Source organism: Mustela erminea, chromosome 9 (genome assembly GCF_009829155.1).
Source record: "Mustela erminea isolate mMusErm1 chromosome 9, mMusErm1.Pri, whole genome shotgun sequence".
Lineage (NCBI taxonomy): Eukaryota > Metazoa > Chordata > Mammalia > Carnivora > Mustelidae > Mustela > Mustela erminea.
In genome coordinates, this window is record NC_045622.1 from 22224025 (window position 1) to 22248056 (window position 24032).

A 24032-nucleotide genomic window follows, 5' to 3' on the forward strand; every position below is an offset into this window, starting at 1 on the left:
TGGTCTGTGGTTCTGTAAAATTAACATGCACCACTATAAATAACTCATCTGTAATGGGCTGTCATTGATGGCTTTTTGGAAGGTTTGACTCAGGAGTAAGGGTTTTAATGACTGTAATTGAAATTAGATGAAAAGCATCAGTATTGGGCTTTTTTTCTGACCCCTGTGAAGACAAATTCCGTCATATGTCAAAACAATTATGCTGTGTCAAACCTGAGGGACACAAGCCCTGGTGACTCTCCTCCAGCACCTTCTGACAGCTGTCCCTTGGTGAGTGACGGGCATATGCATGGCTCCTGAGTGCTGTTCCTTTGCAAAGGGACCAACCTGAGCCAGGTACGCTAGAGAGCCAGCGCCCTCCTCCCCAAATTCCTGATTAGAGCTATCACCAGCAGGAAGAGTCAGTATTATGGCTAACAAGGCTTTCCCTTTGTGCAGTAGAATATGGCTTAGCAAGCTCTTTCATGGTCATTTTCTAATTTCATTCTCACCAAGGTCTTGGGAGAGTGGCCAGATGTTATTGTTATTATCATCCTTGAGTACCTGCGAAGATGGAGGCTCAGAGAGCTAATGACTTGCCCAAAGTCACACAGTAAGTGATGAAGCACAAACTGGAACCTCTGACCCAAAGCATGTCCACACTCTAGAGCTTTCTAACCATGAAGTCCAGTGGTTGGTGTCAAATACCTCCCTTCTCCTGTCTGGCCAGTGTGCTTCTGGCTTCTGTGAAAACGTGGCCTGAAGTCATCCCGACCGGTCTTACTTCTCCATCATTAACAGGAACAGAAAGACAGCGGAGGGCAAAAGCAAAGCTAGTATGTTTTTGACTGACTGACTTGGATTCGGAACAGCTTTTTCTAGTACAATTTGAGTTATGAGTGGAGTTTCCAAGCAAGTTAGTGAAGAATTTTCGAAACAGGCTAGATGGTACTTCTGTGCTCTCTTTTCATGTTGCTGCTGCTGTGAGACGGAGCTTTGAGAGTTTCATTTCAGGTGATGCTGGGAATTATGGGTTTCAGGCTTTCAGGAAAAGCTCCCAGATCAGAGCTCAAGACCTCGAAACATCCTCATTCTCTAAAGTCCAGTTACCCCTTGGTTCCCTAAAAGCAGATCCAGCTCTGCCTTGAGACTTCCTGGTCCCCAGCATGTGTCCAACGAAGGAGGGAGGGGCTCTGAAGTCCAGGCCCTTCAGCCTCTTGGTGGCTGTTGTCGGCCTTGCTCTCAGGAGGCAGAAAACCTTAGAAGAAGTAGAAACCATATGCTTCAGCCATTATCTTCTAAACCTCTAGGCCCCAGATAATTAGTCAGTTACTGAGCCCACGTGTGCCTCCAGCCCTAACATCTCCCTGCTCCAGCCCGCGCCAAGCCAGCGGAGGTTTGCAAATGAGCACACAGCATACCTTTGTTCATACAGCATGTCACCATTCCCCACCTGGAGACAGCTCTGCAATCCTTCTGTGCCAACATAACAGGTCCCACGTAGGATTGCGTACATGGTCTAATTACACGTAACAAAACATCTCTTCTCAGGAGAGAAGGAGTGTTTGGTAGTAAATTAAGAGATGCAAAAACCACCATGCCCGTGCTGATTAATCCAGTTCTCTAGCAATACAAAGGGATCCTTGAGAAATGGGTGTGCAATTTGATGGCAATAATGTGTCCATTGTGGGGGCTTTTCTCATGCACTGGCTATTGCATTAGGGGAGGGAATATGACTGAGAGGTCAGTGCTGATTCATCCTAAACTGTGTTGACAGAATGAAAATTGCTTTAAAAAACACAAAACGCTAATACTTACTAAATGGGTAAAACACCGGGGAGCCCACCTGCATGGGTTTTTCAGTACTTAGAGCTGCAATTCAGATGGGACAACATCTGTGCAATTTGAAATCTTTATCCAGCTTTGTTCTTAAGTGTTGTGGATTTATTTGACTTTTCCTTACCCCTTTCAGCACCACACTCAGAGAGCCACTCTGGGCTCTAGTCTCTGGGGACCTTATTGATTAAAGGGAAGACAGAACAAACACATTAGAAAAACAGAAAAACATGCTTACAGCAAATTGCAACTACAAAGATAGACTCTGTGTGTGTTTGTGTGTGTGTGGGCTTTGGGGAGGGACACATGGATGGTCGAGCACATAAACTTTATGACTGACAGAAAGTGCCTAAGCTTCCAAACAAGCTCTGTGTTTGAAATTTCTGATTTGTCACTTTGTAGTGCCCACCTGACCTTTCTGGGCCTCAGTTTTTTAATCTGCAACATGGGATTAGTAACTAATTCTGCCCTTCCTACTTCAGGGGTTATTGTGGAGATGATATAGGAAAACAGATGCGGAATTGCCTTGCAAATGGAAAAGCATTATAGAAAGGTCATTTCCCCTCATGTTAGCTGTGTAGAACACACAGCAAGTGTCTAATAAATGCACCAGTTGATGGATGAGTAGACAGATGCTAAAGGGTAAGAATGGAATTATTTGAAATATTTAAAAAAAAAACTCAGAGGAAGTTTGTTATAAATCATGGATTTTTAATAGAATTTTTAAATGGGAAGGGGTGTGGATACGTGCTAGGAAGATCATAGGGATGGGTATTCCTGACTGTAGAGATGAGTAGAACTAGCATATTTCCTTGGCTAGAACCTAAGTAGAGTAAAGCAGAAGTTGAAGGGAATTAGGTAAAGGTTGGAGAAAAGGAAAAGAATTAATGCCAGGCTGGGAGGTCAGAGGTTAGGTGCTGAAGTGAAGCTTGTCTTCCAGCAAAGAGCTCATTGCCTGAGAATCTATCCAAAGATGGGCATCCACGCAAAAATGGACAGCCACACAAGAATGGGCATCCTTGTGAAGATGGGATTCTTGCGAAGATGGGCATCCATTCAAGGATGGGCGTCCATGCAAGAATGGGCATCCTTACAAAGATGGGCAGTCACGCAGAGATGGGCATCTATGCAAGGATGGACAGCCATGCAAAGATGGGAATCTGTGCAAAGATAAGAATCCTTCCAAAGAAGGGCATCCATGCAAGAATGGGTATCCTTACAAAGATAGGCATCCATGCAAAGGTGGGTATCTATGCAAGGATGGGAAGTCATGCAAAAATGGGCATCTCTGCAAAGATTGGCATCCATGCAAAAATTGGCATCCATGCAAATATGGGCATCCTTGCAAAGACGAGCATCCATGCAAGAATGGACCTCCGTGTAAGAATGGGCATCTATGCAAGGCCTTCAACATCCATGCAAGAGAAATGCAGGTATGCAGTTGGTGATCAAAAAGTAGAAAAAATATACACATGACTAGCTCAAGTACAGAATCCAGAATTCTAGTGCTTCCAAAATCGTTTGTGATGGTGAAAATTGGGGGAAGTGGAAAGCAGATGGGGTGGGATGAGTTAGGATTGATCATGAACTAGAACTCTCCCATGTACTAATGAAGTGCCTATTGGAGAGTCTCATCCCAACCAAAGGAATGGAGCAGTTCATGGCCTTTTAGTCCAGAAGCGGTAAAATCCCCAGGGAAATGGAAAATGGCTTGTGAACTTTCCAGGAGAGCTGTTCCCCCACTCCCCCATCCCCTTTTAGCATGTGTACTTCTACCGAGTTGTAATCCATAAAGATGAGAAAAAATACATTTCTGCTACAATAGAGGGAACTTCTGAGGGAACAGAGCTGTGTTTTGAATGTTTTAATATACAGAAATTGACACCCATCTACTTCTGTATTCAAAAGCCCTCTCTCTGGAATAGAATAACAATGCTTTCTCCTCTATATTTTCCTTGCATGCTGCCACGGAACTGCTGTTGAGAAGCAAATCCTTCTGTTGCAGTCCTTTATTTTTACCTCCCCCCACTTTGCAAATCACTTTCTTTCCCTCAAAGATTAAAGTGTGGTAAAAGCTGCTAAGTGACTAAGAAATGGACCCTCTGAGTCAACAGATCTGCCCCCCATGTATCTTTGAGTCATAGCTCCTAATGTTTCTTGATACAATCCAGTTTTTTTTTTTCTTTCAGTTTTTTTTTTTTTTTTTCCCCTTTCCTGATAGCTGAGCTTACAGAAAAAATGTCAGTGTTTGGGGATGGGAGATTTTGCCCTGATGCATGAGCTGCCCTTACCATGATAGGGAGATCCCACCAAAGGAACACGCATGTGAAGCCCAAGCATGAATATGACATGACATGTTCATTTCTTGTTCTGGGTGTCCTGTTGCTCCTACTGCCGTGTCACTGTTGAGGGCGGTGAATGCTGCCGAGTGTGTCTCCATGAGTTCCAAGCAGACATTTACCCATCGTGACTACCCCCTCCCTGTGCGTGCGTGTCATAGTACAGAGAGGACAGTGGAGGTTCAAACCCAGCTCCCCCCTTGCCCTGTTATCTTCAGACAGGTCACTCTGAACCTCAATTTCTCATTTGTAAAATGGAATGAAAATACACAACCTTTGGAAGGTATGGATTTTTGGTAATGAGTGATAAGGGTCTTTCAATAGATATGTGCTCACTTTCCTCCTCTTTCATTAAAAGCATTTCTCTCTCTCTCTCTGTCTCTTTTTCATTTTCTCTGTCTGCACAGGCATGGACTCTGTGGATAGATAGAAGAACCTAACAGCCCTGATGGCTTCTAGAGAGATCTGATAGAAGAGGGTGATTTTACTTTTCATTGTAAAATTTTTTTTCAACTTGAAATTTTTGTCATTAGCATATGTTTCTTAAAAATATTTTTCTTTTTTAAAGATTTTATTTATTTATTTGACAGACAGAGATCACAAGGAGGCAGAGAGGCAGGCAGAGAGAGAGGAGGAAGCAGGCTCCCTGCTGATCAGAGAGCCTGATGCCGGGCTTGATTCCAGGACCCTGGGATCATGACCTGAGCTGAAGGCAGAGGCTTTAACCCACTGAGCCACCCAGGTGCCCCTGTTTCTTAAAAATATTAAGCAATTAAGCAAACTATATAATTTAGAAACTCTGAGTTCCTTTTTTTTTTCCCCCCTAGCATCTTCCCTTCCTTTCAGGGTTTGGCAGTATCACACTGAACAGGCACAGAGAGAAAATTTTCTTACTGTTGATTTTTTAAAAAGATTTATTTATTTTTATAGAGAGAGGACAGAGAGCACATTTGGGGGGGATAAGCAGAAGAAGAGAGAGAATCCCAGGCAGACTCCTTACTGACTGTGGAGCCTGTCATGGGGGTCGATCTCACAACCCTGAGATCATGACCCTGAGATCACAACCAGAGCTGAAACTAAGAGTCAGAGGCTTAACCAATTGCGCCCCCTGGGGTGCTCCTCAATTTCTGTTTTGACATGCCTAGTGTTGACTGTGGGACTTCTTGTGGGCAGAAAGCCTCCAGATACAAGAAGCTGTGGGAAATCCTTCTTAATAAAGGATTGGACAATTGGGTAGCCATTTGGGAAAACATAAAAATAGATCCATATCTCACACCATCTTCTAAAATATCCTCCACATGGATCAGAGATTTAAATGTGGAAAAAAGAAAAGAAAAGAAAAGAAACCACACAAGTGAGTGAATTTCTTTATAATTGGAGTGTGGAGAAAGTCCTCCCAATAATGATTGGAAATCCAGATTTAATAAGAAAAAAGACTGATAAATGTTACATATTTTAAAAAATATTTAAACACTTTTTAAAAACCCTAAAGGTTTGCAAAGCAACCCCCCTCCCCACAAACAAAGTCAAAAGAACACACCACAGACTTGGAGAAAGTATATGTAATATACAGCATAAAGAAAGGGCTAATGCTTCTGTAATACTAAAGAATATTTGAAAATCAAGAAATGAAAGTTTGAAAACTGGAAAGAAACATGAGCAAAAGAAGCAGACATTTCAGAGAACAATATACACAAAAGGTCTTAAAACATTTTTTAAAACTGCTCAAATTTACTGTTAATAAGAGTAATGCAAAGTAAAAGTACATTTTGGCACTATGTTTTATCTGTCAAATTGGTAGAATTCAAAAGGTTGACAATGCACACTTGACGGGGCTGTAGGGAAACAGGCACTCTCATAAATTGTGGTTGGGAAAGTAAAATGATCAGTCTCCATGGAGGAAAATCCGGCACATTGAACGAAATTATGCATTTGCTTTTTGAACTAGGAATTATTCTTGTTGGGATTTATCCTGAGATACGTACCCACAAATATGAAACACTTGTGATAAGGTTATTTATTGTGATGCTGTTTGTTCTAAGAAGACCTTGGAGTCAGCTTAAATGCTCTTTTACAGAAGATATGCTGAATCACCTGTGATATAGCCACACTAGAGAAAATACACAATGTAAAAGAAAATGAAATGATAGGAAATGATTTCCAGGATATGTCAAGAGCAAGAGGTAAGACAGGAAAGAGTAAATAGAGCAGGTTACCTTTTATGTAAGAGGGAAAGGAGAACACGTGTACTTACTTCCTTGTTTTTGCAAAAAGTAATGAAGGAGGAATGTCTGGGTGGTACAGTGGACCCTTGGTTTTGGCTCAGGTTGTGATCTTTGGGTCATGAAATCGAGCCCCATGTTGGGCTGCATGCTCAGCATGGAGTCTGCTTAAGACCCTCTCCCTTTCTCTGCGTCCTCACCAACCCCTATCATTTCCTGATTTGTTAATTTTAGCCATTCTGAGAATGCAGAGAAAGGGGAATCCTCCTACACCGTTGGTGGGAATGCAAGCTGCTGCAGCCACCCTGGATAACAGTATGAAGATTCCTCATAAAGTTGAAAATAGAGCTACCCTCTGACCCAGCCATTGCACTACTGGGTATTTAGCCCAAAGATACAGATACGGTGTTCCAAAGGGGCATGTGCACCCGAATGTTTATAGCAGCAATGTCCACAATAGCTGAACTATAGAAAGAACTTAGATGTTCATCAGTAGATGAATGGATAAAGAAAATATGGTGTATATATACAATGGAATATTACACAACTCTCAAAACCCCCAAATCTTGCCATTTGCAATGACGTGGATGAAACTAGAGGGTATTATGCTGAGCAAAATAAATCAATCAGAGAAAGACAATTACCATATGATCTCACTGATATGAGGAATTTGAGAAACAAGACAGACGATCATAGGGGAAGGGAAGGAAAAATGAATCAAGAGCAAACCAGTGGGAGGCAAACCAAAAGAGACTCTTAATCTCAGGAAAAAACTGAGGGTTGCTGGAGTCCCCTCCAGCAGGAAAGGAGGGATGGAGTGTCTGGGTCATGGACACTGAGGAGGATAGAGACTATGGTGAGTGCTGTGGATTGTGTAAGACTGATGATTCACAGACCTGTACCCCTGAAACAAATAATAGGTCATATGCGTATTAAAAAAAAAAAAAAGACTCTCTCTCCCTCTGCCCCACCCCTCACTAAAATAAATAAATAAATAATTAAGTAAAATAATGCAAGAAACATGACCCAGAAACTAAGAAAAACCAGAGGTGCTCAGGAATAAGGGAATAGGGATTATTAGGGGTGATAGTGAGATTTCTTGGGATACATCTTTTCATATAATTTTGACTTAAAAATCATATAAAGTTTCCTATATTTTAATATTAAAATTAGACCATTAAGGATAAATACAAAGCAAGTCTTAAAACAGAATACATAATGAAACAAAGGAAGCCAAGCAAATACCAAATTGATAGCACAAATGTACAGAAAATAAATCATTAATTCAAAACAGTCAAGCATAGTGTTTCAACTGTATATTCCAAGTGGGTTATAAAGAAAAGAACTGTAAGAACACCTTGAATTTACTTAGTAGGTCTGCTGTCCATAAGGTATTGATACAGTAATTCCAATCATTTTGACCATATTGTAGGACTGAACAAATGAGTTAAACACATTGGTGGTGATAGGATCCACGCAGAAGGGAGTATAGAAATATATGATGGATAGGAACGGAGAAGAAAGACTGCTGTAATACTGGCTTTGAATGAGAGGAACCAGTCTGAACTCAGGTTTACCTCCACAAAATGTCTTTGAAGCAAAACTCCAGTAGCAATTAACTCACCGGGCACCCAGATCTTATACCTAAATATCAATATCATTCCCCAGTGAAAGAAACCCAGGTTTGGAATCAGGATCAAATCTCTGAGAAAAAAAAAAAAAAAAAGGAAAGAAAAAAGCAGGGCTCCATGGAGAAATGGCTAATTACAGGTCTGGAGCTTGAGACATCTTGTTGTACCAGAAAGCAAAGAATATAGTTCAAAGACCGAGGTGGCTCACAAAGAAATTCCAGAGCTGGCTTGAAGGGGTTCTCGCAGGTCACACTTGAGACGATCTGAACATGAGAGAGAATAACAATGGTAATAGATTATAATACCATGGAAAAAAAATGAGTCCAAAGTGATAGTGCAAAATGGAGACAAAATTTAAGAATTAAAGATAGAGTAGCACAATCCACATGCCATCGGTATTCTAGTGATGTCGCACCAATGTCAAATTCCTGATTTTAATAACGTACTGTGTAGGATATTATCTTTTGGGGGAAGCTAGGTGTCAGGTACACGGAGCCTCTAGAATGTTTTTGTAACTTCTTGTGGGCCTATAATTATTTCGAGATCAAAAATTAGCCAATAAGCATGTATGTGTGTGGATGGCCTCCTGGTGTTCTTTGCAGACGAATGCTGGCCTGTCTATGTAGAACTGATAGAATTCAAAGAATCACCACTTACAATCAATAGTGCGGTATTTTGTGGAAAGACCATTAATGAATTACTGATAAATCCACGGGGGCCAGGCTGTTTGATTATCCATTATCACATGGTCTCATCCCATAGATTACTTTTTTTTTAACTTATTTTTTATTTCTTTACTTTTTAAATTTTTTTTATTTTTTATTAACATATCACAGCACTCACCATAAATCATACCTTTCCCAATGTCCGTAACCCAACAACCCTCTCCCTGCCCCCTCCCCCCCCATAGATTACTTATTGTCTACAAAGAATAGAGGATCATTGGTGGTGGGAAAACCTTGTAGACAACACCTTAACCAAGTGACAGAAATAGAATAGCTTGCTTGATTGCCTCTTTCTTTCTTGCTCCGGAGGCTTCCATGCCTTGTGGGATCATTGTCAATGCTGAAACAGAATGACATCATGAGCTTCCTGACTGATAGAGAGGTGCTGAGAAAGCTCCAATATGACCTATGTAGTACTCACACCACAAATGTCTACTCTGAATTGGAGAGTGAAGAAGGAAGACACCCAAATCTAGACTATAAGGTATTCTACAAGGCACTAGACTGGATGCCAAAACTGCCCATGACAAAAGACCCCCCCCCCCCCCAAAAAAAACCTGAAAAGTAGGAGACTGTTCTAGATCAAAAGACTAACCGGACTAAGAGAATGACAACGACATGGAACAGATGATTCTTGATTAGATTCTGGGTCAGAAAAAATGGTATAGACTATTACTAAGACAACTGGGGACATTTTTATATGGGCGATCTATTAGATGATATTAATGGACCAATGTCTTGGGAGGTAAATGTCTGGAAGTAAGAAAAAACAAACAAACAAACCATTGTGTTTATGTGAGATAGTGCCTAGTGTTTGGGAGGTGACTGCAAACGTGTTTCAGGGGTTAAACCTCAAAATACCTGTCACTAATTTTCAGATGATTTAGCAAAAACACAGAGAGCCATCTCAAGCAAATAGAGGAAAATGTTAGCAATTAGGGAATGGAGTGGAAAGAAAGTATTTGCATTTTCATTCCTGTTATACTTCCAAACTTCTAGAGCTTTGAAAGTTTTAAGAATGAAAAACCTGGGGATGATCCGGTTAGCTAACATTGGTTCATCCATAAACTCTCTTTTCCCTGCATCCAAACTGGAATTCCTTCCCTTGCAGTTCATCCCTTCCCCCAAATCTTAGCATGATGTAGCAAGAGTTGCTTGGAGCTCCACGGCCCACTTGGGACAAGGCTTCCAACGAGTCTACAGAGAGGGCTGGCCACCAGCTGCCACTCCTGGGCTGTGCTGCGACACCAGCAGGGACCATTATGAAAGCTGTTTTGGCTCCTCACTGAACCTAAGACAGTGTCTGGGGAGTTCTGGGCCCTCGGTGGCCTAAGGCTTACTGAGCCTTTCAGCCTTAGAGAGCTGGTCCCTGAGACTATCAGCTGGTGTACCATGATGTATTTCTGCTCAACAGCAAAAGCTGCCCCAATCTTCCCTTTAAAATGGTGGTCTGCAAATGGAGTTGTTTCCAGGAAGATCTACTCTAGTCACCTTAGGATGGATACACGTTTCAGTGAAATATTCAAATCGTGAGTTATGATCATCTAGCCCACCAATGAACCAGCCAATAAATGCATCCACTGAACAAATACATACGGGGTGGTCTGCACTGTGCTGTATTTTGAGGCTGCAAGAATATGTAGGCATGGTCCGTGCCAACAAAGACCTTATTGTGTTTAGGGGGAATGGAGGGAGCAGGTCATCGCCATGTGATAACTGTTAAATGCATGATAGCAATTTGCATATGGTAGCATCGAGACGGTGCCCCTGAATCAGGAGGGGAAGGCGTGAGAAAACATTTCCTGGAGAGGGTAATACATTTTTCTTCAGTTGTAAAATCATGTCTTTTCGTCCTCAGAGGAGAAAATGCATCAGGAGCTGGGGTCCCCAGTAGAGGGAGTGGTGTGGCCAGCTTCATCTGGCTACTTTCGGGGTATCTCTGTATTTTCACCTCATCCCCATTTGCCTGAGATTTTTCCTGTTTTAGTACTACAAGTTCTGAGTTCCCTAAAACCACGAATCCCAGGCAAGTTGGGACAGGTGATCACTCTATGACCCTCCCATCACCACCTCAGAAACTTTTGTTATGAAGGTGTGAAGAACAAATCAGATAACAGTCTAGCTCTGAAATGCGGAGGCACAACCAACAATGGAAATGTTCCTCCACTTCCCATACAGATCGGACACAGAAAACAAACCTGGTGACTAGGGGATTATTCTTTCTCAACTCAGAATCCTTGCTCCTGCTCTTCCTTCCTCTTAGAAAGTCCCCCCTCTGCACCCCACCCACCCGCCCAGATCCTACGCGCCCTCCAGTGCCAACTGAAATCACATTTCCTCTTTGAAATCTTCCCCAGTCATCCTAGCTGAAAGTGATCTGCTCTGCCTGAGAAATATAATAGTGTTTATTGTCTGTGCTCTCATGCGGTATACATCAACTCTTATTTTAGAATTAGAACGAGCCTCAGAGAAATCAGAGGGAATCTGGAGATGTATTCATCCATGTGTAATTCATTCATTCTTCCATTTGTTTGTAAGGAGGCGCCAAGCGTTGTGGTAGGCATAGGGGACTCCAAGATGAATCGGGTTCCGTCCTTACAGAGCCCACCGTTGGCTAGGTGAGATGGCTCTGTAGGTAATTATGACACGCTAACACGTGCTGTGACAGAGGCTAGGCGTTGGCAAACAGGTGTCTTTGGAGCATCAGTGGAGTGGCAGACACTGTGTTTTATGCGAAAGGGTTACGAAGCTCTTAAAGAGATTGTGATCAGATTAGTGTCAGAGGCAGGTCCAAAATCACTCTATTTTAACATCATGTGGTAAGTGTTACCACAAATGTAAGCTCAAGGTCTCTGAGGACACAGATGAGGCACACTGAACAAAGCCAGGGATTGGGTTGGGGAAGGCTTCTTGGAGGACCTGGGAACTTGAACCGACAAGTTGGCGTCTGGAAATAAGATGATGAGGGCAGTGGGGACAGGGAGGAATTGGCAGATCAGAGATAAATTTAGAAGAACAAATCAGTAGAGTTTTGTGATTGATTGTTGCTGCAGAGAAAATAATCTCAGGCCTTCTTGTATCTTCTGGAAGTTCTGGTACAAGACCCTGAACGTGGTGGGGTTTAACGCCTATCTGTTGATTGATTTAGGGGAGACAGCAGAACCTAGAAAAGTGTGTGGTTTGATCATCTGGGAGGATCTCTTGGCCAGAGTTTCTTGAAGTCTTTTTCTATAACAAGTTCTAAGACAGAAGTTTAAACGGTGTGTCCAAAACTGAGAGACATTACTGAAATCTTGCGCGTACACATGTGCCTCTGTGAATTGTAACATGGGACAATTTTAGGAAATGCCACTGCAGACTCTCCTTGAGAGGTAGCTGTGGCATGAGGAAAAATGGGAGGGTCTAACAGAAAAAAGTCCTTCTCTTTATGCCTTTGTCCTGTTTCCTTATTCTCTCCGAGTCCCATCCTATCCTCTCAATAACGATGAAGAATTAAGTCAAATTAAAATATGTGAGTGTCTTACCTTCTCATCTCTATCCCAGTACATGCTCACATTCAACAGACACACATTACATGTTTGTCGTCTGTGCAGAACTCACCTGTGCTTTCTGTAGTCCGATTATAAATCCTCGTAGTTGGGAGTGGCATGGACCCACCCCGTGGGATTTACTACACACGCCTTGATGTTGACCTCTAGGGTCATAGCCTCCATGGCCCAGATTTGAAGAGAGGGCTCTGGACCTTGCTGGATTCAAACGTAAGCTCCCATTTCAAGCTCCTTGCCCCTGTCCCTGCAAGACTGGGAGGGGAAGATGGAGTGCAGGGAAGGGTTTCCCTTCTGCCTCGGCATCTGTGCCAGAGACTTCCCAAAGCCCTTCTCAATCTGTTCGCTCCTGTGAGTGCCTCCCACCCGCACACCTGCCTGCTGGGCACTCTCGCAGAGTCAGCAAGCCTGAAAGCTGGCCTTCCGAAGCCAGCCGGCCCATACATCTTTGGACCCCTGGCAGGCCTTGCTGAGTGGGGAGAGGAGACCGGGTCAGGGTGCTTCAGCAGAAGCTGGGTCCCGGAGGGCACCTGCTTGTGTCTGATCCTGTTGCCTGGGGCATGAGAAGTCCAGAATCTTCAGTTCTTACTATGCCACCTGCATCTTGGGTACTGTGGCTGGGACCTCCGTGATGTCCCTAAATGATGAAGAGCGTCGTGGTGATCTAGGAATCACATGTGGCCCTATATACTCCCTTCATGCCATCTCGGGCTCGTGGCATGGCTTGCCATGACATCCGTAGAGTATTAACAAGTCACAAAATGCACAGAATATTAATTGAGCACTTCCAGGAGGGGGGCGCTGAGTATGTGCCCTACAGGACCATTTTATTCAATTCCACCAACACTGCAGGACAAGACTTTGCTGTCTGTGCTTCACAGCAGAAGAAATCAAGCAAGGTTCAGGGAGGCTGAGGCATGTCATCCGGGGCCTCAAGGTCTGGAAGCAGCAGTCAGGATATAATTGCTGGTTTGCCGGGCTTCCAAGACTCTGCTCTCCTGTCTCTCACCAGGTGTACAAGACCTTGTTAGCACCGGGCCACGGAGAGTGGTTGTGTGTATCAGACATCTATCACAGGGACCCTATTATGTGAACTGGTTGAGCATAGACACCATACCTTATAATTGTTTTAGGACATAGGCTCATTACTTGTGAAACGGGAATAATCTTTCCATTTCTTCTCGAATGTGGCAATTCAAATAAAGTTCAAGGGACCCTTTAGAATTTTGGGGGAGAAGGTGGATCGGAGGCCCTAGAGGAAAAGATGAGCCCATGCGGTCCCCCTCGAAGGACACCCTTTGTCTTCTGAATGCCCTATTAGAGCTTATTCTGTTCTCCTGCAGCTTTCCTCCCAGAGCTCAGTGCCAGATAAACAGTCTCTCAAATTTCTTACATGTTATGAGGCATCGCAGATGACTCCGTATAATCAAATATGCCATCCCACATCTCATTTGTAATTTCGCAATTTAGCTCTCTGTGCCATTTAAGCACATATAGAGCCTCTAGAGAAATCCTTATTTTTTTCCTAAAGCTTTTATATGTGAGCTTTGTGCTGATTTTGGTCTTTGCTGTGTCTAATAAGATTCTCGCAAAGTTTTCTCATTACAAAAGGCTTTATAAAATTTAAAGAACGATGGAAATAAGCCCTGGCCTAATACAAGTCAAGGTAGGCCAGGGAAGCTCAGGCAGGAGGCCCCGATGAGGAGCGGAATGTTCTTTTTCTCTTCATGTCTGTCTATTCCGTTTGTGTTTGGTTCGCATGGGTCTCTAGGGAGTGCTGTGGCTGCTTTACCATTACGCAGTGCCTGGCAACTTGCAAAGCAGATCTCGTGGGTCACATTGGACTTGAGTGACACAGCTACCCAGCCATCGAGGCAGGGCAAGCATTATTATCCCCATTTTATAGATGAGAACCCTGAGGCTGGCTTGTGGATGGCCCAAATCCCCAAAGCTAATGCTAATCATTAATTAATTAGTGACCTGCAAGTCTGGGGTCAAACACAGATCTTTTGGTTAGCAGATCGGTGCCTTCCTTCCTAGAGGCAGTCCTTTGTGGTTGCTGAGCTGAGATGCCAGAGATGAAATGATGAACTGGGACAATGCTGCCCATCTTTCACCTCCTGGCCCCACCGCTATTCTCCAAGCAATGGCAATGCCGCCTCTCCCTTGGGTCACTGCCAGAGTCCTAAGTTGGTTTCAGTCTTGACCCACCCACGTCCAATATTCACAGTGCAGCACAAATGACTTCATTAAATAAAAATGTTCTCATGATCTCCTGCTGCTTTAGACACTCTCATCGCTGCCCGGGTTTCCAGAAAATCCTCATTACTCCATAAGGTGGTCTCTGAAGGTCTGCCAGGACGAAAGCTGCTGGTATCCCCACACCTACTTCCTGTCACCCCCAATTTCCAGAATCTAATTGCTGGCCCCTTCCCGTCACCAAGCTCTCTTCTGTTTGTGATTCACCGTCATCTTCCCTCTGCGTTATCTTCTTCTCTTCGTACTGTTCCATGTTTTTGGAGCATTTTGTAACCACCCCCACAAATAAAAAAGCCTGTTTATAATTTATGAGTGTTATCAGTGTGTAGTGACGTTTATTTTTCTAGTGTGTGCTGCAGCTTGTAAAATGCGGATAATACTTTGGATAATTAGTGTAATAACTGTGGTGGGTGGGGATCCATTTTATAAATGAAGACACTGAGGCTGGGAGATTTGGGGACCTGCCCACCTGTGTGCCCCAGGCAGAACCAGTGCTTGGAAATCAAGTCTTGAGATTCCAGGTCACCTAAAATTAAGTAACTTGTCTGCACCGTTCAGCAGCTCCGGGAAAGCACCTGGGGACAGGTGGAAAACAGCTTAGAAGGACCCTTTTGTGAGAAGTGTTCTGGGCAGAAGAAGAGGCAAAAAGAAAGGGAGGAAGACGATGCTCCTGGAACAGCCGGCACGTGGGCTCATTAATCTCTTTCAAACAGCCTCTCATCTCCCCTGTCTCCCTGCTGACAAGAAAGAAGTCAGAAGGGAATTTGTGTGGTAAACTTTCACCCCCTGGGACATGCTCTCTGGAGACCAAAAAACAAAACAAACAAAACAAAACAAAACAAAAAAAACATCATGAGTGGACAGACTTTTTCTGTTCGATGCTGAGTCATGGGGGTAATTCTTTTCTCTTGGAATCATTAGGAAATATTCTTCTGGAGAAAATATCAGTGTTCTTGATAGCGTTGGCGAAATGACACAGATGTCAGGGGCAGTAGAGCTCTGGCTAGAACCCCTGATGTACCAAGAGCCTTTGGTATCCGAGTCACCCATGCCTCACGTTCTCAGGGCACTCGCTCTGTAACAGACGGTAACACACTATAGGTGAGTCAAAGACAAAGGGGGCATCGTCCTCCAGGTGGCTAACCATAAGCCACTTGAAGAGAGGAGGAAAAGTATCCAGATAGAAAAGGTGGTGTGAAGACACTGAAATCGTAAAAAACATGGCAGCTTCCACAGCATTTTGGAGAATGGAAGTTCCAGACCTTAACCGTCAACTGAGCTGTGGGAGGCTGAGAAGGGAGAAGAGTGGGGGGTGTCTCCCAGGTGTCTGGAGCAGGTGGGGAGGTGACAGTGTCACTTCATGAGCTGGGAGATTAAAAAGCAAGTTCTTTCCCTGCTTCTTTCCTTTATTCTTCCAGATCAGCACAGTTCAGAACACCTTGAACTTGATGTGCCTGTGGGTATTTATGTCTGGGATGCTGAAGACAGCTGGGTCTGGAGTTGGAGGTTTGGGATATCTCAGCACACAGATGGTAACTGAAAGCATGGGTGGAGGAGGTCACCTGGGAAAGAGCCCAGAAGACTCCTACCTGACGTAGCCAAAGGACATATTTGCCATCCCAAAGTTAGAAATGGAGACAAGAGAAATGAAAGCGACACCATTGTAATTGGGAAGGTGTAGAAATGTGTCCTATCAAAGAGTGAAGCAAGGACAAAATAAAGCACGATAGGAAGAATCTAGGAGAGAAAGGGGTTGTTAACATGGCTGGGAGAAGAGAAAGAAGATTAGGTAAGGGGCAAAGTGCTGGGTGGACAGGGTGGCTCCATTTATTGTTGTGGATCATCTAGACTTGAGAGACCCTTCTACATGGTGCCTGGTATATGCCTGGAAGATGGTCATGGGCTCTCTGGAAAGCCATGCTGAGCTGGGCCCTACTATTCCTGATGCCACCAGGTGATCCCGAGGAGGCTAGTTTGAAGGCAAAGAGCCTTCATATTTGTGCTCTGATGAACACCCTGTGTCCTGCCTTAGTTTCCCCAAGATCACCAGGCTTTGGGATGCTGTTGACAAAGTCATTTGTTGCTGTCAAAGCAGGGAAGGAAGCATAAGGTTTTTGGCCTCTCTCCTTGGGAAGCCACTTGCAAACAAAACTCCCCACAGGTCTACCAAACAACAAAGAGTCACCTGCTAACAGGATATGTAAAGTCCTTGGTGCCTCCTGGAAACAATGAATCTGTCTCCTATACACCTTGGTCCTGTGAGTGGTTCATTGTTAGAGTGCTCTGACTTCAAATATGCCTCTAAGTCTTAGACTCATGACCTTTTGAGGTGTAGGGATCAGCAATTCTAAAAGTCATAGGGTCTTCACCAACTGATGGTTATCAGAAGGGGGGGGATGGGTGACACAAGGGATGGGGATTAAGAAGGGCACTTGGCTGATGTATGGAAGTGTTGCATCACTATTTTGTATACCTGACACTAATATTACACTATATGTTAATGAACTGGAATTTAAATAAAAACTGAAAAAAAAATTCATAGGGTCTTCCATGCAAAGTTCTGATTGTGCTCTAGACCATGCTCTGACAAACATATCTTTCTGTCTTTTTCTTTTTTTTCCCCCAAGGTTTTATTTATTCATTTGAGAGTGAGAGAGACAGAGAGAGCACAGCCAGGAGGAGAGACAAAGGGAGAGGGAGAAGCAGACTCCCTGCTGAGTTGGGACCCTCATTCAGGGCTCCATCCCAGGACATGGAGATCATGACCTGAGCTGAAAGCAGACTCTTAACCATCTGCGCCATCCAGGCACCCCAAACATATCTTTAAGTCTCAGTTGTTTAACCCAGTCAAAATTTATTTGTCAATGATGCCATGACGAAGGTATGGTCCATGGGCTAGCAGCACTGACATTATCTGGGAGCCTGACAGAATTCAGAGTCTCAGACCGACCCCAGACTCTCTCTCTCTCTATTTTTTTTAAAGATTTTATTTATTTTAGAGGCACCTGGTTGGCCCAGTGGGTTAAGCCTCTGCCTTCAGCTCAGGACATGATCTTAGGGTCCTGGGATCGAGCCCTGTATCAGGCTCTCTGCTTGGCAGAGAGCCTGCTTCCCTCTCTCTCTTTGCCTGATGCTCTGCCTACTTATGATGTTGCTCTCTCTGTCAAATAAAGAAATAAAATCTTAAAAAAAAAGATTTTATTTATTTTAGAGACAAAGAGAATGAGCAGGGAGGAGGGGCAGAGGGCAAAAGAGAGAGAGAGAGAGAGAGAGAGAGGGAAACAGACTCCCTGCCGAGCAAGAAGCTCAAAGCTGGGGTCAATCCTAGGACACAGAAGCCATGACCCAAGCTAGAGGCAAACGCCCAGCCAACTGAGATACCCAAGGGACATGTACACCCATCCACATTTGGGAAGCACTGTCCTGGATTACCGAAGTCTCCCTGATGGGTGAATGGGGTATTTCTTATACAAGACGGAGAAAAAGAATTTAGACTCAGTGAAATAGAAGTGGGGGAAACAAAGAAAAACTTTCTGATCTCTTGGGAGATCATTGAACTATACCAAACTATGTGAGGTCTATTTCTAACATCCCAGCATACTTGTCCCAGAGCCTGGGCTAGAGGAGCCTGTCTTGGTCCAGGACCCAATGTACTATTGAGTCAGAGGGCCTCTCTCTCTGCCTGCTTCCTGGGCGCCAGAAGCCGGGCAGGCTGGCTTCCGTTTCTTCGGCTTGCCTCTTTGCTCTTGCTGCTTGGGCACACAGGTGGGAAGAAGAGGGACTAATCAACCACATACAGTAAGTCCTATTATAAAATCTGAAAATCCACCACGATTTTTTTCCATGTGGCACCCCAAAGTGCTAACGTTAAAGGGGTGATTACCGGCCCTTTATTATCCTCATTTTGGCAAAGCTGTATTTTCTCCCCCACACCTATGTTCAAGGCTAATTCAGGGTTATTTTCTCCCTGCAGGCCTGTGCCGAGTGCCACAGGGAACAGCGTTTAGCAACACCGAGCGGGAGAGGCAGAGAGCAGCGCAAACTTCACATAGGACTTGGAAACTGGCTTGGTCTGATGGCAGGAGATTGTGAGTTTTTATGGTGTTAACTGTGAAGGGGTGAAAAGCAGCCAGTGCCCAGGAGCGCCAACGCAGCTCCTTCCCAGGAGCCCTGGTGCTCTGTGTTGTGGGTGAATCTGCTGGAAGGAGTGCTGGGGGTGGGGAGGAAGCTGTACTGTGGTGGGAGGGCAAGCTAGCATGCTTGGGGTTTGTCTGAGTGCAAGGGATGGGTGGGGAGAGCATCCTGTCTCAAAGGTAACCAAGAAAGGAAGGGGAAGGTGGACCTTTCTAGATCTACCCCAGAACCAGTTTAGACCCCCACATGTCTATCCCATAGGCCCTCGAGACCAGAGACTGCCCAGTGCAGAGGCGGAAGGCAGCAGTCACAGAACCAGTCTGGGTGGAAATTCCTGATTCTAAACCACGATCCTCTGCCTTCTTTTCTTTTCTTTATTTATTTTTAAAGGTTTGTTTGTTTATTTTAGGGAGAGAGAGTAGAAGTTGGGGAGTGTGGAGGTGGGGAAGGAAGGACCGAGAGGGAGGGAGTAGAGGGCAGTAAAGAATCTCAAGCAGACTCTATACTGAGCCAGATGCGGGGCTCGATCCCAGGACCCTGAGATCGTGACCTCCGTCGAAACCAAGAGTCAGACGCTTGACTGGTTATGCCACCCAGGTGCCCCTCTCCCTTTTTAAAGGAAGACTCTGAGTTTCCCACACAATATCTGTTCTCCTTCTGCCATGTAAAACTCTGATTTCATCCTGAGTGACAAGATACTGGTAAAGAGATGATGTTCTTGGGGCATCTGTGTGGCCCAGTGGGTTAAGCTTCTGCCTTCAGCTCAGATCATGACTTCAGGGTCCTGGGATCGAGCCCCGCATTGGGCTCTCTGCTCAGCGGGGAGCCTGCTTCCCCCTCTCCCTCTGCTGCTCCCCCTACTTGTGTTCTCTCACATTCTCTCTCTGTCAAATAAACAAAAAAATCTTAAAAAAAAAAAAAAAAAAAGATGTGGTTTTCCAGGCATCTTTGCAGGGAGGCATGGCTCATCAGACGTGAATAGAGGGCAGTAAGTGTGGCTTTTAGGCAAGTCCTTCAGTGGGGCCGACTCAGCTGGAGGCAATGCCTATGTGCTCCTCATCCTTCTTTCTGCCTGAAATGTGACAGCTCTTCAGGTCTGGAGGTATATACAAAGACAGAGTAACATCACTAGAGATAGCGAATCAGACTTTCAGGAGGATACTGATTTCTGGATGACTGCTATCCCTGCCTATTCCTGCCTTCAGGACCTCTGCCAAAGAAGCCACTTGTTTGAATTTTCTATGTATGTGGAAACTCAGTTCTAGGTTACTTCCATCTCCCATGGGCTCCCTATATCAGGTGGGGCAGGTAAATCCAACTACAGTCACAAGCAAAGTTCTAAATCTTACTGGCTTCATCCAATATAAGTGTCATTCACACCAAGCCTAATGCAGCAATAATGGGTTGGCAGGCAGACTTTCTGGGACCCAAGGGCCTATGCTCTTCCATCTCCGCTGTACTACATACACTCCATGTCCTCTTTATGCAGGCAGGGGTGTGGACAGTGAGCAGGAATAGCATGTGGGGGATTTTTTATGGGCTATGAGTAGTACATGACCCTTCCAAAGAGATCTTGTTGGCCAGAATTCAGTCACACCGCTGCAAAGGCAGCTGGGGAATGTCATTTGATTGTGTGCTCAGGGGAAACAGAAATGAGTTTTGGTGAATATTCATAGTTTGCCAAGCACATTCTTTCAAGAGAAAGAAGGAAAGAAAGAAGGAAGGAAAGGAAAGGAAGGGAAGGGAAGGAAAAAGAAAATAAAAGAGAAAAGAAAAGAAAGGAAAGAAAAGGAAAGAAACGAAGCCCGTTAGGCAGGCAGGCAAGGAAAAGGGAGGGAGACATGGAGGAAGGGAGAAGGATGGGAGGGAAAGAGGGAAAGGGAAAGATCAGCCAATGCTCAAGGTTCTCCAGAAATAATTAACACACATTTCCTGGGACACAAAATACACCAATGAGTGGAAAGAATGGAACCATGCCCTGTGATTCCCAAAGGGACTTACGCGTTCCCCAGTGCCCCTTCCACCGGAAGGGTCTTATTCAGCACCTACCACGTTCAGAGCATGGCGGTTGCTGCCCCCGGGTGGGAACAGCTGTCCACGGAAGCCAGCGGGATTCGTAGCGCAGCCCTAGGTCAGACCGGAAGAGACTGTTTGGACCAATGTTCCTGGCTCTGGTACTGGAAGGGTTTCACTTGAACCTGGATCTCCTGTTGTCACTGTCCCTGAGCAAGCAGATTCCCTTTTCTGAGCTTTGGTTTCCCTATTTCCTCACCTGTAAAGTAGAAAGAATCATGACTGTCTTCTTGGCTTCTCTCTCCCTTGAGAACCAGAGGTAATACAGTAAAGCCCGGGCCCAGAACGCAGGCTCAGTAACTAGCAGCTGTGATTTTTATCTCTTTCAATGTAGACATTTCTTGTCTACAGAGTAAAACTTCACAGTTTGGCAAATGAAGCCTTCTTCTGGATGGCTCAACCTACATTTCCGACATCATGTTCTGCCATCGCCGTCAATGGCTTTGTATTTCTCATGGTGTTCCCTTTGCTTCCCAGGTGGGGTCTCTCAACGTTGCTACTACTGACATTGGGGGCAGGCTAGTGTTTGCTGGGGGGACTGTTCTGTACCCCAACAAGTCAGCCACCCTCCAAGCTATGACAACCAAAAATGTCTCCAGAATTGACCAAGTGTCCTGTGGAGGTAAAATCACCCCTGGTTGAGAACCTTTGTTCTAACATCTTTCATTTCTTTCTCTGTGAAACACTGCCTCATCCTTCAGGGCCTACCTACCCACTAGGTCTTTCCACTGTAAAGACTTCCCTGTCTTCTCCAGGAAGAATGAGAAACTAATTGCTTTCTCTTCTGTGCTCCCAGGGTTCTGTATTTGTTTACTTCTTCTTTAATAACTTGTTTGTCCACTAGACTTGGTGCTTGTTGAGTGAACCTGTCTTGTTCATCTTTTTTATCCCCAGCGACTAGCACAATGTCTATTATATAGATTAAAAAGAAAAAAAAAGAAAAGCTATTGGAGTACTTGAATGGGTTCCTGGAAACGTACAACTGACAACATGTGGTTCTTCCACAACATCTAGTTTCAAGGGAGCAATGGAAAGATGCTCAGGATATTAGAAAGGAAGAATGGAAAGGAGGGCTATGGGCTTGGGAATGACACAGAAGTCTAGAAGGAAATCTGGAGAACCTCCATCTGCTCTGGGTATAGAAAACACAAATGCATGAAATAGCGATGCTATGAACTTATCAAAACCTTGATAAGGTCCAAATGACCCACTTCAGGCAGAGCCAATATAGAATCTCAAAAAAGGTTAGGCCAGTGGGGCTAGGCTGACTGGAGAAGAGAGGGTTTGTGGTCAGAGCAAGGCTTTCTCTCTGGTCGTGTATATTACCATGACAACCCATGCTTCCCTCTGCCTCCGGTCCAACCAAACTGGCCTCCTTGCTGTTTCTCAACACTCAGTGTGTTCCCACCTCAGAGCCTTTGCACCTGCTGGTTCCTCTGCTTATAATGTTTTCCCTCGGATGCCTAACTTACTCCCTCATTCAATTCAGATTTCTGCTCAAGATGTCAGGCCATCGGATCCCTTGGTCTATAATAATACCCTTCCCAATTATTCTCTGCCCCTCACCTGGTGTTATTTTTATTCATAGTCCTAAATCATCATCTGCTTGTTGTTTATCTACCTCCTCACTGGATGTAAATTACACAAGGACTGGATTGTTTTGCTTGTTTCTTTCATTCACTGCTGGATCTTCCGTGCCTAAAACAACGCCTGGTACACAGTAGGTGCTCAATAAATGTTTGGGGAACGGGTAAACGGATGAACAAATGCATGGAGCTTGTCTTGAGTTGGACTGGAAATGAGTCCAGTGGAAGCAGACTCAGTGGAAATGATTGGAAGACACAAGTGTGGAGCCAGTGAGTGTGGATGGAAGGCGCTGCAAACCCGGGGATTTGGCAGCACCTACTAATCTCTTAAGGTGAGTGAGTGAGCTGGGACCTCTTCTTCCAAAGCTGGCAGGCATCAGGGAGGGCAGACGGATTTACATTTGGCCGGTTACTTTTGCTAAAGCAGACGTGTTAGCAAAGATAATTGTAAAATATCAAGTACCATGGAAACACTTATTAATACCGGGGGCCGGTGTTCTGATGGAGCCCGAGGCTCGCTCTGGCTCCGATCAACAGCCAGCAGTTTGCAAGCGTGTCCAAAGCACTTGGTTTCTTGGACCGAAAATCACAATCCTCAGTACACAATGATTTCGTGCCTTCTGTCAGAGTGTCTCAAAGCATGTCACCAGCAGTCACCCTGCCCACGTCCTTGGGAGGAGGTGGCCCTGAGCAGCAGGTCCTCAGTCCAGCTTGTCTTTGACTAATAGGTTTTGGAAGCTGGTGTCCTGTTTCCCACACTCACGGATCCAGTTCTCCTTTCACTTCAGCCCGTCTCCGGGCGGCTCCCTCGCTCTGCCCCCTGCAGCCCCAGAACCTCCTCCCACCTGGCCACCAGGGGGGATTTTCCCAGCCCCGTGAGGGTAAGGGAGGCAGTGCCAGGATGCTGCGGTAGTGACTCTTTGACCCTTTCATCACCAGCGGGAGAGGTCTGGGGGTGTCCTCCCTGCCAGGCCTCAGGTAGGGGTGGAAGAAGAAGGGCCCGGGGCCCAGGGGCCCTTGCTGGGGGTCTGTTCGCACCCCTCGTCTGGTGCTCACTGTGTTTCCCAGACAGGTGGCGTTTCTCTCAGTGGAGCGACAGGACAGCTGGTGGGTGGGAGACAGGGGATGCCATGAGATGCCATAAATAGGAACTACTGAGGACAGTGGTGAGTCGTATTGATCTCTCACATTTGTCTCTGGGGAGGGAAGGAAGGAAGGAAGGAAGGAGACAGACTCACATAGATTCTGCATTCAGAAATCAGAAGCCTGGGACTCTTAAAGCCTTCTCTGTGGATGCTGGTTTCTCTTAAGGACATTCCTGTGTTCTCTTGCTTCGATGGTTTGAGAGCAAACAAATCTGTTGCCTTTACACCAAATATTTAGAGACCCAGAACAGGTAAATTTCTCCTCCTTCATATCCCTAAGCAAACAGGGACTATATCTCAGATCCTCGCAGGACTGGGTAGCTGTGTGTCCACAGGGATGGGCAGAAGTGTTTGAAAACCAGCCCCCACATTTGGGTGGTCCCAGAAGGGGAGAGAGAACTTCCAGGGCACCAGCCTCGACGCCTCTCGGGCCTGCTCTTCACCCAGCCCATATCAGGAGTTGGGCTCTGCGGTCAGTGGGATCAGGACAGTGACTCCAGGCCTCTTGCCCGCTCCACACGTCTGTGCCACTGGACATGCTTGCCACGGGCCAGGGCT